The sequence below is a fragment of the Mesocricetus auratus genome, unplaced genomic scaffold, assembly GCF_017639785.1.
Source record: "Mesocricetus auratus isolate SY011 unplaced genomic scaffold, BCM_Maur_2.0 Super-Scaffold_100676, whole genome shotgun sequence".
Classification (NCBI taxonomy): domain Eukaryota; kingdom Metazoa; phylum Chordata; class Mammalia; order Rodentia; family Cricetidae; genus Mesocricetus; species Mesocricetus auratus.
Window position 1 is genome coordinate 13,184,382 of NW_024429266.1, and position 16,677 is coordinate 13,201,058.

General features: G+C 53.8%; 2 long non-coding RNA genes across 2 annotated transcripts; one reads left to right on the forward strand and one right to left on the reverse strand.

The window, feature by feature from the left end:
* Positions 1 to 1,675: 1,675 nt before the first annotated feature.
* Positions 1,676 to 7,154, forward strand: LOC121137140. The gene is made up of 2 exons (XR_005874370.1): positions 1,676 to 1,759; positions 4,744 to 7,154. It is a non-coding gene; the product is annotated as an uncharacterized LOC121137140 (long non-coding RNA).
* Positions 7,155 to 13,255: 6,101 nt separating this feature from the next.
* Positions 13,256 to 14,846, reverse strand: LOC121137260. Its single transcript, XR_005874511.1, has 2 exons — positions 14,559 to 14,846; positions 13,256 to 13,949 (listed from the first exon to the last, which is right to left on the reverse strand). It is a non-coding gene; the product is annotated as an uncharacterized LOC121137260 (long non-coding RNA).
* Between the last annotated feature and the right edge of the window lie 1,831 nt (positions 14,847 to 16,677).

Sequence of the window (16,677 nt, forward strand, 5' to 3'; positions counted from 1 at the left end):
ATGGCTTCGATGTGGTCGCACATGTCTTTAATCCTAGCAATCAAGAGGTAGAGGCAGGTGGATCTCGGTGAGTTTGAGGCCAGTCTGATCTCTATAGAGTTTCAGGCCATCCAGAGCTATATAGTAAGAGCCTGCCTCGAACACACACACACACACACACACACCTTAGAACCTTCCCTAGCAATTCCGACTAGACAACATCTCTCTTCCCACCGCCAGCAAGATTCCTGCTTTCGATTGTCAAATGATCACCCTGTGTGAGATGCAGCATCTGGGAAAGAGACAGTCCCTTCTCTGCACATCAGAGAGGCAAGGGACATAAGGAGAAGAGAATCTAGCCCAAGAGTCCATATCAGGGCCGGGCAAAGGCTCAGGTGAAGGTTGAAGGGCATTTCAGTTGGGGGAACTCACACAGGTCTTAGTTTCAGAAAACCAGGAGTTGGGGAGATAGAGATCTGGGGGATGAAGGCAGTAGAGGGATGATGAAGGGAGTCAACCAGAAAGAGGCTGTTCTCTTAATATGTGACATGTGTCTCTTGGTGTATGCCTGTGTCTGTGTGCCAGTTTGTCTGTGAGGTTTTTTAGAGGGGGGTGGTTTTTCGAGACAGGGTTTCTCTGTATTGTTTTGGAGGCTGTCCTGGAACTCTCTCTGTAAACCAAGCTGGCCTTGAACTCACAGAGATCCGCCTGCCTTTGCCTCCCAAGTGCTGGGATTAAAGGTGTGTGCCACCAACGCCCAGCTTGTCTGTGAGTTTTATATATGTTTATGTGTGTCAAGTTGGGTGCTTGTGTGGATAGGTGTTTGCATGTGTGTGCTCATGTGTGTTTTGTGTGTGTGTATGTATGTGTGTGTGTGTATTTTTATTTGTGTTTGTTTTGAGACATGCACTAGGAAGCACAGGCTGGCCTCAGACATATGGCAATCTCCCAAGTGCTGGAGTTCAAGGGGTTCGCAGCTGCACCCAGCTTTATTATGGGTTATGAAGCCATGTAACCAGGAGTGCCTAGCAGGTCAGCTCAGTAAGGAGGCTGTTTCAGGCCTGAGGCCCAGTCTGCTCTCCCGCCTTGCTTCTTCCTGGGACAGGGCCGGTGCCCTGAGGAGTCACTGCTGCTCCCTGCCTTCTCTCTGTCTGCTCCTGCCTGTCTCAGGCTGTGCTGTCTGATCTTGAGTCATGGCGGGACACGCATCCGGGCAGTTCAGCTCACCAAGCAGCAGGCCCAGAGGTGTTGAGCCTTATGTTCTGGAAGTCCCAGTCAACTCCGCCTTCCTTGTGATATCTGCCCTGCTCTATTTACTCCATGAGTGGTGGGGATGGGAGACACTGCTGGGGAGGGGAGGCGGACGGGGGTGGATGGACGGACAGACGGACGGACTGCACCTGGTCTGCAAGTCATATCCGACGCAGCCACGGATCACAGTGACTACATTCAGTACCGCTCATCATTCAGCCATGTTGTATGGCCACCGAGCGGGGATGAAGCCTGGAGAGCAAGGCTCTGCCCTACCCAGTGTCTACAGGATCTAGACTCTCAGAAGAGCCACCTTGTGGACAATTAAGTCACTGTGGCATGGGAAGACAGGGCACGGAGCACTTACGCTTTTGACCTAGAAGTGGCGTGGGTCAGTGCCAGTTGTAGCTGATGGGCCAACGCTAGTCCATTAGTCAGAGGTCAGGGCTACGGAAGACGGAAACGCCTGTGTGTGCTCACTGGGTAAACAGAGCCTGTGCAGCCTGGTCAAGTGCCGCATTAGAGACAGGTCAGTTCTTGCCTGGAAACTGGGTGATGGAGGGCATGGGGGACACGGCAACACCTTCTTAGTTGCCTCTGCCCTCCCTCTGTTCCCTGGCCCCAGAGGACAGCATGTGGGACACTGCCTCCGTGGGATGGGGGATGGTTAAAAAAAGGCAATGTAGATGAAGGAAAACGGTGACTCGGTGACTCGCCGTGGTGCCACTCAGGGGCCTGAAACACCTGAGCAGCCTGTGCTTTCAGCCTCACACACCGTCTGCAACAGACGTTCTTCCGTGCAGACTGGATGGAAGCTCCCAGTTTGGGACTTGCTCAACCTGACTCCAGGTTCCTCTGGGGACATGGTGCGTGACAGGTGGGAGGCAATGGTAGCCTCAGGGCCTGGGGACGCAGTAGGTATCTAAGCTCTCCACCTTGCTTCTGGGCATCTCTGGAACCTGGAGTGAGAAAGGCCATTATCTGCTTGGAGGGCTAGCAGGGCTTGGGTTGTGTTAGATTTAACAGGGAAGTCTGCAAATATACACAAAGGCCCCATCCTTGTGTGTGTGTGTGTGTGTGTAATCCCTGAGGCTAATAATGGTTCATGAGAAAAGGCATCTCCCAAGAGCTGAGAGCCTGGTCTCCTTCCATCCCCAGTCACCCTTGTCCCTTATGGATTTGTAACTCCTTTTACATGAAACACCAGGTTACACACACACACACACACACACACACACACCAGAATTCTTGTGAACAGGAGATATTTAGGAAATCGGGACTGAATCAGAGACCCCTTTTGAAGGCTCTGTGGCAGGTCCTGGAACACACATCACTGACTCACTGTAATGCACTCAGCTTTTACCTTCTGTCTAGATTTGGAGGCAGGCTTTCTTTGTGTAACAGCTCTAACTGTCCTGGAACTCCATTTGTAGACCAGGCTGGCCTCACAGAGTTCTCCTGTCTCTGCCTACTGAATGCTGGGATTAAAGGCATGTTCCCCCACTCCCGGCTCACCTATAGTCTTAAAAAAACATAATTAGCCAGGCACGATGGCTCACACCTTTAATTCCAGCACTCAGGAGGCAAAGGCAGGAAGATCTCTGTGAATTGGAGCAGCCTGGTCAACATAAGGAACAAGCTCCAGGACTACACAGAGAAACCCTGTCTCAAAACCAAACAAAAACAAAAAGAAGAAAAAGAGGAGTAGGGGGAGGTATTGAGGGTTTGGGGCTAGCTGATTCAGAGGGTTCTATGACCTCTGCTGGCCTCCCTGGACACCGTGGTGTACAGACAGACACACAGACGATACACCCATACACATAAAATGAAAAGGGAATAAAATTTCCTGGAGCTGGAGTTAGAGGAGACTGTAAACCATCCAGTGTGGATACTGCGAACAAGTAAGTCCCCTGCAAGAGCAGCAGGAATGCCGGGCGTTGGTGGCACATGCCTTTAATCCCAGCACTCGGGAGGCAGAGGCAGGCAGATCTCTGTGAGTTCGAGACCAGGCTGGACCGACAGCCTCCAAAACAATACAGAGAAACCCTGTCTCATAAAAACAAAACAAAAAACAAAAACAAAAGAACAGCAGGAATGCTCTTAACCACGGAGCCATCTCTCCAGCCCCAATAATAATTAAAAATCAGTGTGGCAGCTGGATGGAAAAATGTTCTTGGCCTGTATTTAGATGTCATCAACCCTGCAGTTGAAAAAGCAGATGTCTCTACTATAGTTGTTCTAGACGTAATGAAGACTTTCAAATAGCTGAGTCAAAACAGTTTTTCAATTTAAATTAATTAAAATAAAAAAATTACTTCAAGCTAGTATCCAAGCACTCAGGACACAGAGGTGAATTAAAAAAAAAAAAAAGAAAAAGAAATAAGAAGATGTTTGAAACCTAACAAGAGGCAGGCTGATATTTGCATTCAAGGCTAGACTGATCTACAGAGTTCCAGGTCAGCTAGGGCTACATACTGTAACCTTATCTAAATAATTTCTGTAATGTCATGCGTTCCATGAGTGCAGGTGGCTGGCTGGTGGGGGGGGGGGCTTGGTCACTGGTGTCCCCACCCCATCCCATCCCTGCATGGAGACCTGTCTGACCACTACTTGCTCAACCCTACCCTGAATGACCAATGAATGCATCGAATCCAGCATGCCCCAAACTGCCCTCCTGAATCCGACACCACTGGTGCAGCAAGGCCTGTCTTCATTTTTGTTTTTGATTTTTTTCGAGACAGGGTTTCTCTGTATTGTTTTGGAGGCTGTCGGTCCAGCCGGGCCTCGAACTCACAGAGATCCGCCTGCCTCTGCCTCCGGAGTGCTGGGATTAAAGGCGTGTGCCACCACCGCCCGGTGGCCTGTCTTCATCTTAGTTTTTGTTTTTGTTTTTTGATTTTCGAGACAGGGTTTCTCTGTGGCTTTGGAGGCTGTCCTGGAACTCACTTGGTAGTCCAGGCTGGTCTGGAACTTACAGAGATCCGCCCGCCTCTGCCTCCCGAGTGCTGGGATTAAAGGCGTGCACCACCACCGCCCGGCTGTCTTCATCTTAGTTAATGGGCCTGAGAGGCCTGGCTTGCTCTCCCAAGCACGCGGTCCCAATCCCAACCTTAAACGAGGCTACAAACACAGCTCTGTCTTCTTCCTGCCTTCCTTGAGCTTTCATCGTCTCTACCCTTATTACATGTTTCACTTCTGCTGTTTTATTATAGTTTTCGAGACAGGGTTTGTCTGTGTATCCCTGGCTGTCCTGGAACTCACTCTGTAAAGCAGGGTGGCTTCGAACTCAGAGATCCACCTGCCTCTGCGTCTCCAGTGCTGGGATTAAAGGCAAGGGCCACCACAACAGGTCTATTCTGCTGTTTCACCCCACCCCACCCCACCCCACCCCCCTCGCAAGTTCTAGGAAAGAAAGGACTTGTGTGTTTGCTTTGTAGCAATAATGTGTTAAGTCAAGGGCTCACTCCCTGGCTCACCTTAACTTTGGGTGATGCTCTTGCCTCTGACTTTCAGGTGGGGAGAACACGCTCAACTAATCCAGGACAGTTACCCCTGTCCGAAGCGGTGAAACCTGAGATTGGGAAGCCCAGCCGCTGTCTGGGGAGCGGGCATCCTGCGTGGACACTGGGACTTGACTATTAGCACACAAGGTGCGGGCAGGGACTGACCGCCCGGCATCCAAGGCTGCTGGGGCGCTTCCTGATGGATCTGTGCTCTCCTGGCAGCTGGGAAGGAGCGGGGTGGCTTTGACCACAACTGCTGCTGGGCCAGAGAATCCTGGAGAAAGGAATGGCGCTCACCAATGGACGCCAGCAACAGGGTTGTTTGGATGCTGCTAAGTGACCAGAAACGAGAGAAGTCTACATGTAAAGAGGAGCTGCCCACCCCAACCCCCCACCCGCAGGAGGGCAGGGTGGCCCAGGGCAAGCGCGCTCCCCGAGATGCGCGCTCTGGCGTCGGGACTCCTTCGTTGGGGACCTGGTTTACAAAGGCTAGCCCAGCCTTGCCCCGGGGTGTCTGCGACGGGCCACCGAGTGGGTCCCCGACCAATGAACCCCAACTTTAAAGAGCCGTGGCTCCAGGGGTCCCAAGTAACCCCGGCTTCCGTGGGTCCCAGGCTCTCCGCCGCCTGCCCCGGGAGGCCTTTTCTTTCTTTCGGCCGAGAAGGCGGGGTCATCTACCGCGAAGACGAAAATCTTTCCAGGAAGTTTGTACCTATTAATATTCCAGTTCCTGGCAGCAGCTCTCCGCGCCGGGGAGGGGGCAGGGCGGACCCTGCAGCTGCTTCTGCAGCCGAGTGTCCACCGCTGGCCCGAGGCAAGCGGCGGAGGGGTAGCTCCTAGGTCCCACGCTCACGGCGGGAGCAGGACCTGCTCCGATGCTCAAGGCGCCAGAGCCCCGAGGCTAGCCCGCGAGCGGCGCGCGGTGGGACCCGGAGGATCCCGAGGCCGAGACGAAACCAAGAGCTGGGACGCGGGAGGGGGATGGGAGAAGGACAGGAGGGATCCGTGCCTCGGAGCGGGTTGTGGGTCAACCAGAGGCCGGCACTTGGGCTGCGCCTCTCCCCCAAAAGAAAACTGGTCCGGGAAGCAGGAGCCCTCGAGGAGCGGGAGACCGCGAGCCCCAGGGCCCTGGAGAGGCTGGGACCCTGGTTCTGACCTTGCTATGGTAACACAGCCGTAGGGCGCTGCAGCAGAAATTTGATATTTGAAAGCTTATGGGCTCCTCGCCACCACCTTGCATGACTGTCATTATCTCCGATCACAGACGGAGAAATTGGAGCTCACGAGTAGCTAAGGGACTGGCGCGCTGGAGGTCGTAGTGTTGTTCGCCACCGCACGGTCCTGTGTGAGGCCGGATCTCCTAGAAGGAAGCGCAGCTGTTGGCCCGCAGTAGCGGCCAGCAGACTCCTCAGCTCAGGGAACCGCAGGACCCACCCGGAGCCTGCCGGATTTGCAGAAGCTCTTTCAGGGCGCAAGTGCCCGCTCAGTCTTTCTATCTGGCCACATGTGGGACATAAGCCACTTGTCGAAGCACCCGAGTGTGTAACACCGCTGGGCTTCTGTAGATAAGCCTTCTGACCTGGGCTGGTCCGGTGCTAACTGACCCCGAGGATGAATTTAATTAAGTTCCTATGTCGCACTGTCTTCCTCAGCATTCTAGAGTCGTTTGCAAGGCACGAAGGCAATCCTCCTGTCCAGGACGGTCAAACCTACCCTGTGCAGGGACTCTGTCCAGCTCTGTATAACCTGTCCAGCCACTAGGTCACCAGTGCTGAGACAGGAAAGGACAAAGGTGTCCTTTGTCCCGTCCCCCCCCCCAAACGCGAGCCTCCAGCCTTCAGGGGCTCTGGGTAGCCCAGGACCCATCTGTGCCTCCCAGATGACCCTCACCAGTGGGCCTGCGAGGAGGCTGGAACAGAATTTGGTATTTTAAGGTAGGGTTTGCCAACTAGGAAGTCTTCCCATAGCCCTTCTCCTGGGAAAAAAATCCTCAAAGGCCAAGTCCCCAGTGGAATGTGAGACCCACCACGGGTGGCCTCTCTTCTGTCTCCTTTGAGTGCCCGGTGTGGAGACCTCTCCTGGACTATTAGCCATCAGCAGGAGGTATCTTCTGGAACCAGAAGTCAGCAAACACGGCCGCCTTCTCAGCTCTCAGCCTTGTCTGAAGCATTATTTCTTTCGGCTTCTGTTTTCCTTCACACTCAGAAGGTGCAAGGAGGAGAAGGCCCTGTCACACAAATGCTCTGGGTTCAGCTTGGGTGAGCCAGGAAACCCATCACCTTCCCTTTGGGCTGCAGAACCCTGCTAGGTTGCCATGCACATGTCCCGGGAACAACGAGGCAGCATCAGCTATTTCAATGCAGAGCTAGGCACACAATCCTTGCTAAAAATAAATACAAAGGAAAACCCCAAAGTAGCTAAGCCTATTTCCATACCTTGTATTTATTGATTTTTCCCTTGCTTGGGGCTCTTTTGTCTTTCTCTTGTTACTTGGTGGTGGCTGGTTTTTCTCCCAGCCAACCCTGGATGTGGTGGGAGCCCCACTCCAGGTCCTGGACACGAAGCCATAGGCAGAAGCGGAGGGGAGAAAGGGGTGATCTAAGGACCATTTCTTTGAGTGAAATTCACATTAGGTGGGATGGTGAACCCCTTTCAGAGAGAGACTGGGGGAGCTCAGGGGTGAGGACCTCCCTCCCACCGTACAGCCCTTCTATGGAGAAGGTTTTGGGGTTTTTTGGGGGGGTGTTGTTTGTTTTTTCGAGACAGGGTTTCTCTGTGGCTTTGAAGGCTGTGCTGGAACTAGCTCTTGTAGACCAGCCTGGTCTCAAACTCACAGCAAAGGGAGTTTTCATTTATTTATTTTTATTTTATACACATTGGTGTTTTGCCTGCAAGTATGTATTCTCAAATCAGATCCCCTGGAACAGGAGTTACAGTCAGCTGTGAGCTGTCATGCGGGTGCTAGGAATTGAACCCGGGTCCTCTCAAAGAGCAGCCAGTGCTCTTAACCGCTGAGCCATCTCTCCAGCTCCTGGGGAAAGGAGTCTTGTAAGGCAGGGCATGAAGAATGCCTCACCCCACAGCAGAGGACAAATCTGAGTTTCTTTGGGCTCCTTGGGGCATCACCTCATCACTTTAGAAACCAAAGTGACAAACATCTGTGAGGACCCCTCTCCCTTTGTGGGGACTCATCTACTGAGGGGCAGGAGTGAAGATTTTTCTCTGCCAGCTCTCCTCACTTCCTGCAGGCCTCAGACCAGGCCAGGAGCCAGAACTGCTCCCAGCACTGGCTTGTTGGGAACTTGCGAGTTCCACTCCTGCTGAAACGTGGCATTCACGCTTTTCTTGTCTGTTTCACTACTGCTGAGCCCACAGTGCCTTGGCACCCACCCTGGGAAGACAGAAATGAGCTTCTCCCAGCAGGGAGGGGACCTGGAAACCGGTGAATGCTGGCAGTATCCCAGGTGCCCTAGACTGGAAGACACCGTTGAAAGGGAGCAGAGGGCCCAATCTGGGCAGGGAGCTGGGGGGCAGAACTGGTCTCTGAGGATGGATGGGGGCAGCTCCAGCTTCCCTCTGTGTCCCCTAGTCCTGCTACAGTGAGCTGGCTTCCACAGAACACCACCCACCATTACACTCTGGTGTCTTCTCAAGGGTTAGGGTGTCACTCTGTTGTGATTCTCCAGTCCCCATTTATGTACTTAAGTATATATAGAGATTTGGGGGCTAGAGAGTTGACTCAAGGGTTAAGAGCACTGGTTGAGCTTCTAGGGGACCGGGGTACAATTTGCAGCACCCATATGATGGTCCACAAGTATATTCACCTCCTGCTCCAGGAGACCAGGTGCCCTCTTCTGGCCTCTTTGGGCACTGCATGTATGTAGTACACATAAGGCAAAATAAAAAACCACCACCAACAACAAAAATACACATACAATAAAATGTTTTCTCTTTCTTTTCTTCTTCTTTTTGAAACAGGGTTTCTTTGTGTAGACCTGGCTATCTTAAAACTCGCTCTGTAAACCAGACTGGCTTTGAACTCATAGAGATCCACCTGCCTCTGTACCCATACTGTTGTGATTAAAGGCGTGGGCCACCACTGCCCAGAATTATCTTGTTTTTCAAGACAGGGTCTCGCCGGGCGTTGGTGGCGCACGCCTTTAATCCCAGCACTTGGGAGGCAGAGGCCGGCGGATCTCTGTGAGTTCGAGGCCAGCCTGGTCTACAAAGTGAGTTCCAGGACAGCCGCCAAAGCTACAGAGAAACCCTGTCTCGAAAAACAAAACAAAAAAAAAGGACAGGGTCTCATGTTGCCCAGATACTCATTATATTGCTGCTGATGACATTGAAGTTGCAGTCCTCTTGCCTCTACCCCCAAGGGCTAGGAATACCCATGCATACCACCACGCCTGGCTTTTACAATGACTTTGCCTACATACCGGTTGGGTAAGTTACACAGTCACTTAGTTCAGAGTTCTTCCTTTGTGGGGCTGGGTTGGAATTCGGGTCCTCTTGAATGCTAGGCAGTCAGTTTACCCTGGGGCTATCCCGGAGCCCAGGAGTTCATAATGGAAAAGGGCAGAAGGGAGCCAGCCAAGGTATTTTTGGTTCCAGCTGCACACAAGGCTGGGTCCTCGAGAGCTTGAGACCAGCACAGGGCAATGGAGCAAGACCCCAGCTTTTGGTGGTGGTATCTTCCGCACTTTTGCTTATTTTGTCTCTGTTGGGTGCGCCGGTGTGCCACGGCATGTATGTAGAGGCAGGGGGATGACTGTGGACATCAGTCCAAGGGATCACACTCAGTCTTCATGGCGCACACTGCCCCCTACTGAGCCGTCTCACCAGTTCTGGTCATTTACAGTGTTTTTGTTTGTTTTGAGACTAGGGAATCTTCCTTCATGACCCAGGCTGGCCTTGAACTTGCTACAATCCCCCAGCCTCAGCTTCCCCAGTGTCATTCTTCCTTTGAGGAAGTCCAACAAGGTCCTGGCACGTGCTAGACAAGTGCCCCACCAATTCTAGGTCCTGGCTCCTAAGTAAATGAAAGAGGGGAGGGGCATTTGAGGACAACCGGAACCACCCTGCACCTCCACCCCTACCCCTAGCATCTGGCTGGCTGGGTCTGGGAAAACAGGTTCCGTACAGTGTTCCAACTGAGAGGTTTTGGCTCCCAGATATGCAGAGGGCATTTCTACACCCATGGGGTAAGGAAGCACCTGCCAGGGACACCTCCAGCCCCAGGATTGGAGGGGACTGCCTCAGGACACTGGCTTGATAGCCCAGAGCAATGACAACCAAGACCAGAGGAGGGGAGGGTTAGATTGGGTCCCAGGGTGGGGCTAGCTGACCAGGACAAGTACTGACGACCTGGGTTCATCGGCTCATATCTGGAAAGCCAAAGGCTCTCTTTTCTTTTAAAGGGAGTATTGTTTCTTTCTGGGTTTCCCCAGCTCTCTCTGTCACAAGACCGACTTGAAACCTCAGCAGTTAGAAAACACTGTTCTGGGTCTCATTGACTGGTTCCCCACAGCTGCAGAGCTCTGAGGGCCCAGCCCTGTCTGTTGGGGAGGGCTCTCACCATTTGGGCTGGGGGGAAATGCCAGTTGTGCTGTGAGTGACACAGAGGTTGCTAGTATTTGTGGGGATCTGGGTCTGAGCAGGGGCCTGTCCTCTCTGGATGGGCCGAAGCTCTGATGGTTAACAGGGAGGTGATGGGAAGGAACCAGATCTTTCGTCCTGGGTCAGGATGACCTCCGTCCGGGTTTAGGGGGATGAATCTACTGTCCTGGGGGGTGGGAGTTTTGGTATCCGTCTCTCCTCTGACCTCATACTGCTGCCTGCTAGGCTGAGGAAGGGAGGAAAGGAAAAAGGTGGTCTTTGGGGAAAGCAGTTTTTTGTTTTGTTTTGTTTTATTGAGACAGGGTTTCTCTGTGAAACAGTACTGGGCTGTTCTGGAACTCACTCTGTAGACCAGGCTGGTCTCAGACTCACAGAGATCCACCTGCCTCTGCCTCTCAAGTGCAAGCACTAGGATTAAATGCATGTGCCACCACGGCCAGACTGAGAAAAACAGGTTTTACCTCAAAGGGAGGATCTTGAGGCTAGACCCTGCCTGGAAGGATGCAGTTTTGGAAGTAGATCGTGGCCTTCCTCATGTGGAAGGCTTCTATTGTATTCTGGGGAGGGCTGAGTTTCTAGCATTAAGCAAGTGCTCCTGGCTGTGATGAGGCAGGACCAGCTCGGGGCCACCTTCAGGGAAGGCCTTTAGAGACTGTGAGGTCACCACCTGAGGAGGTCTGGAAGGGCTTTTTCTTCACGCCCTGGCTTACCAGAGATTGAAGCTTTCAATCAGCTGCCGGCCACACCTCCATTTATGCCCCCAGGGTGAGCCATCCTCCCCACAGTCCTCCCAGGGTCTCCCTCTACCCTCCTGGGGGTAGAGGGACTGTCCTGTCTGGGGGACATCAAGTAAAACTGTAAAGGGTGAGCCCCTCCTGTGTGGAAGTAGTATGGGCCACTAAGCTCTGTCTTTGGCTTCTACCTTTTCCTGGTGTGACTTGGGGCGAGCTACATTTGTCCACTGGCTTTGAGGACCTGAAAATCTCACAAAGCCAGCGGGTGAGATGGCTCCGAGGATAAAGGAGAGGGACGGAAGTCAAGCCTGAGAGCCTGAGCTGACCCCTGGAAGCTACATGGTAGGAGGAGAGAACCGACTGCTGGGAGGGAGTCGTCTTCTGAGCGCCACACTCAGCTGTAACGCACCTTCCCCTTCCCACATGGTGCACCACACGCAACCGCACACGCGCTCTAAATAAAACGCGTACGATTTCACAACGTAGTTTTTCATTGTGTGTGTGTGTCTGTAAAGGTGCCAGGAGGCCAAAGAGTGTCAAAACCCCTGGAATTGGAGTGACAACCACTCAGCGTGGGTACTGGGAACCTAACTCAGGTCCTCTGCAAGGGCAGCAAGGGCTGAGCCATCTCTCCAGGTCCCCAGCCCCGCCCCCTGCTCTGCCCAAGCACTGAGTGTGGGGCCTGGAGCTTCACACATGGTAGGCATGAGCTCTGCATCCCCAGCACCAGCCCAGCTCCCTTTCCTTTTTCCCTTCACATTTACCTATGTGTACATGTGTGTGTGTACATGTGTGTGTACATGCATCTGCATAGCATTCGTGTAGAGGTCAGCGGACAACCTGAGGGAGTTGGTTCTCTCTTCCTACCATGTGAGTATGAGGACTGCACTCGGGCTTGGTGACAAGTGCCCTACAGAGTCAACTTACCTCCCATCACGTTGTTTATTTTGAGATAGGAGCACACTAAGTTGTCCAACCTGGCCTTGAACTCGGCCTGTCGCCCAGATAGGCCTCCAGAATAGCTCATGTGACAGGCCTGGGTCACCAGTGATATTTCCTCAAGAAAGGTCCTTTGCAGGCAATTTGGCTTCAACTAGCAGGACCAGATTCCGGAAGTGAAGGCTTCATTTGAGTCTCAAGCTCCCTTAGTTTTTCTTTTCTTAAGGCAGGGATCTTACCTAGGCCAGGTTGGCCTTGAATTCTCTATAACGCCAAAGCCAAAGACTGCCTTAAATTTTGGAGACTCCCGCCCCCTCCTTTCAAGTGCTAACTTTCCCCTCTCACCTCCTCTGTCACTTTGAAAGGACTTCCAGGCAGCAGATGAACAACAGTGGTTTCTGCTGACGGACAGGGTTGGGAGGCATGGCCTGAGCAGGAGTTCCCTTGGAGGCATGAAACCCAGCTGCCAGTGTCCTCCAGGACCCAGAGAGGTGCCCCCCGCCCAGGGCTGAGTAAGGCTATGGACAGGTGTGGGTGGGAGGACGGACGCCATCGGAAGTAGACCTCAAAAGCTGCAGGGACGATGATGGAAGCCTGAACCCCACGTCTGGCCAGAGCCACAGTCTGGGAGGCTGAAGGACCGTACCGTTATGAACCACACAGATCAGCCATAGAATCCTGCTTACGGAGTGGAGGTGGCGGTGAGCTGGAGGAGCCCCAGGCTGGGTGGAACAGAAACTTGACTCTGTGCTAGGGTGGATCAGAGGGAGCAGGAGCCACGCAGGCCCAGGGCGCCTTTGCGGTACAGGGTGGCTGCTGGCACTGTCCTAGCTTGTTACTACAGTGCCTGAGCCAGTCACCCAGTAAGAGAGAAGGTTCCCTCTGGCTCACAGCCTCAGAGGTTTCTGTCCGTGATCAGCTGACCCAGCCGCTCCCAAGCTCCACTGTAGTGGTCCATCAGGGCAGAAGGGTTTGGTGGATGAAAGCCAAGCGCGTCTCAGGGAAGAGGGGGATGGGATTCCACGACCGGATTCTCGGTGCCCAAATCACCGCCCCCCTCTTCATGGATGTAACACCTCCCAGTGGCACCAAACTGGGGCCAAGCCTTCCATACATGGGGTACACTGATTCAAACCACATCAGCTCTGTAGCACCAGTGTAATTTTTACAGAAGAATCATATCCAAATCCCTGGCTAGCCTGGTGGGAGAGTGATTTGCCTGCATCTTACTCGCTGAGACATTTTACATTTATTATTTTTTTCCCATGCAGGTTTACATACGGGCAGGACAGGATTCTTACTGAAAAGAAAGGTGGGCTTCATGTGGTTGCCATGAGCAGACAAGATCTCAGCCTGGGGAAAGGAGTGCACTAGGACCTAGAGGCTCTCGGCTCCCACCGTCTTTGACACGTAAAAGGCCCTCGTTAAGTCCCCGCTGGGAGCCTCCAAGGGTCTCCAGGCCACCTCTACCCTACTGCCCGCTGGAGGGAGCCTCGGAATCGTACCCCATTACCCAGGCGGTGCTCGCTGTCACCGCCAGAGACCCAGTTCAAGTAGGGCCAGCACCTGGTGGAGGTCACACAGTGACCCAACTGTGTTCTCGGGCTGGTGGTCCCTGTTGGCTCGGGTTCTGGAGAGGGCCTTTGCGATGGCCCCCTCCACAGCGCCAGATCACTTGGCCACCCTGTTCAGGGGCACCGTGTGGCTGGGCCGGGTCTGATCTCCCTGCAGCACCCTGGCCTGGGTCCCGTGCACGGGGCGGAGGTCCCACTCGTGGCGGCGCTCGTGCGCCCTCTGGTGGCCATCTTGGGAGCCTGGGGCGCAGAGTTTCCAGACCGCAAAGGGCGGGGTGACCCAGATCCACAGACCCACTGAGTCTCCTTGTTTGCAAAAAGGAAGCATGCTTTCGTTGACACTTAAGTTCCTGGAAGCCAATGGGGGAACACCTGGGTCACCAAATGGGCGAGGAGTGCCCCCGAGGCCTGTGCCCTGGGAGGAACGGGCGGGGACCGCGCACCCATGGAAATGGTGGCTATTGTGCTGGTGTCGCAACCTACTCCCGAGCCGTGGGTCTGCCACTGGATGCCGCGCACCCTGGTGGGAGGCCTGAGGCCAGCAGGTCGAAGTGGAAGAGCCCCCAGTCACTGTTGGGGACACCGATGACCGCTGCTGGTCCCCCTTTCAAATTCTCCCTTGTTTACCGAACTTATCAGAGGCTGCAGATCAATACAGTTCGGTTCTTGAAATGTGGCAGGGACTCCGCTGTGCTGTCCTGGCAACCCGGGAGGACCACTCTACCCAGGCACAATCTTGAGCTGAGACCCTTAACCCAGTCAGACCCAGGCAACCTCCCGCGTGCTGCTGCTGCCACCGCTGCCACCGCGGGGCTGCGGGAGGGAGGTGGGAGGACGGGAGCTGCGGGGTGGCGATGGGGTGGGGGTGGGGGGCTGACCTTAGTCCCGCTTCTGCTGGGGACCTTTAAGGAAGGGAGCTAGCTGGGGAGCGAGCCTCAGGAGAGTCCACTCTACAGTACCTGCTGTCTGATGGAGTGGGTCCTTAGCTTCAGCTGGGCAGGGAGGACGGGTGGTTTGAGTCTGCAGGAATCTTGAGGCCCACAGAGCAAGGAGAGTCCCTAGGAGGAGCAGGCATTCTGCCTTGTATGGCTGGAAAGAAGGCTGGTTAGGTGGGGAGGAATGTGAGGAGGCTGGGTAATATAACAAATGAAGTTTGTTTTTAGAATTCTGGAGGCTGAGGGGGTCTAGGGAGTGTAGCTCCATTGGTAAAGCGCGTGTCTAACATGCAGGAAGCCCCGGGTTTGTGTAAAATCAGACGCCATGGTGCACATCTGTCATCCCAGCACGGGGCAGGTGGAGACAGGAGGATCAGAAGATCAAGGCCATCCTTGGTAACAGTAAGAGTCAGCCTGGGCTATGTGACCCTGTCTCAAAACCAAACCAAACCATTGTGGAGGTTGGGAAGGCTGAGATCGAGACCTGGTGGGATTTGGTGTCTGGGGAGGCTCTGTGTGCCCTCCTATGATGACACTACGTTGTTTCATCCTCCAGAGGAGACATCTGCTTGTCCTCACATGGAGGGGGGTGTGGAGGACAAAAGGCTGCTTCCTCCAACCTCTGGCTCTTCTAGAAAGACCCCAATCCTATTGGGGAGGGATCCCCGAGACACTACCTGACACTGTGGAGCTGAGACATCATTATCCAAACTGTAGACATTTCCCTCGGAGGCAGCCCATCTGAGGATGAGACTGCATGAAATGAGTTCCAGAGTGAACCACGCACTTACAGCGACAGTCATGTCCAGTTAACTTGTCCCAGCACATATTATGATGAAATGGGCCAGGCAGTTATCCCCAGAAGGGCTTGCTGAAGGGAAAGTGGCCTGCCACTCAGCGGAGTGTCTCCTCTAGATCCAATGCTGGAGTTGGTCCTGGGCTGTTGGTGCTCTTTGGGGAAATAGTGGAATCTTTAGTAGATAGGACCTCGCTGGAGAAAGTGGGTTATTTGGGGGCAGGGTGCCTTTGGAGGTGATAGAGTTCCTGTCCCTTCCTGTCCCTACCCTCCATCTACCTAGAAGTAAACAACCTGAATCCTGCACACCGCCCATTGCTGACATGCTCTGCCTTCACTGGGACCCAGAACTGATGGGATTGATGCGCTGAAATAAGTCCTTCAGCAGACCCCTTCCCCCCTCCCCAGATGGGGCTTCTCTGTGTAGTCCTGGCTGTCGTGGAACTCACTTTGTAGACCAGGCTGGCCTCGAACTCACAGAGATCCACCTGCCTCTGCCTCCCGAGTGCTGGGATTAAAGGCGTGCACCACCAGACCTTCGTTCCGGTGCTTTCTCACAACTAACCATCACAGTCTGCAGAGTCTGGGACAGCACAGGTGGGAGCCACTTGGCTTCCTGGGTCCCCATCTACCTAGAGGACACAGCACAGAGCAGTTGTCTTCCACGGCGTGGAAACTGCTTTAGTGAGTCACAGCCTGACCGAGCGCTGGTCCTGATGCTGCTCCTGCCGTGCAGTGGTGCTGTCTTGCTTATGTGGCCTGTGGCCTTTTATGCTGACCAAGCGGTGCTACTCGCTGGTGTCACTTGTGACATCAGGAAGGGCCACACACCTGGCTTCAGCTCCAGAGGTCTGGGCAGTGGAAAGCAAACGAGAGGCTCAGGGAACTGCCCAGAATTCCAAAGAAAGTGTGGATGGCACTAGGTATGGTGATGCTGCCCTTAATCCCAGCACTCAGGAGACACAGAGAGGCAGATCTCCGTGAGTTCAAGGCCAGCCACACAGTGGTCTACACAGCGGTCTACACAGCGGTCTACACAGCGAGTTCCAGGAGACACAGAGAGGCAGATCTCCGTGAGTTCAAGGCCAGCCACACAGTGGTCTACACAGCGGTCTACACAGCGAGTTCCAGGAGACACAGAGAGGCAGATCTCCGTGAGTTCAAGGCCAGCCACACAGTGGTCTACACAGCGGTCTACACAGTGGTCCACACAGCGGTCTACACAGTGGTCTACACAGCGGTCTACACAGCGAGTTCCAGGAGAGCAAGGGCTACAAAGAAATGCCTGTCAAAAAACAAAACCCCACAAAGAACAAAAAGCAAACAAATAAGAATGGATCCATGTAA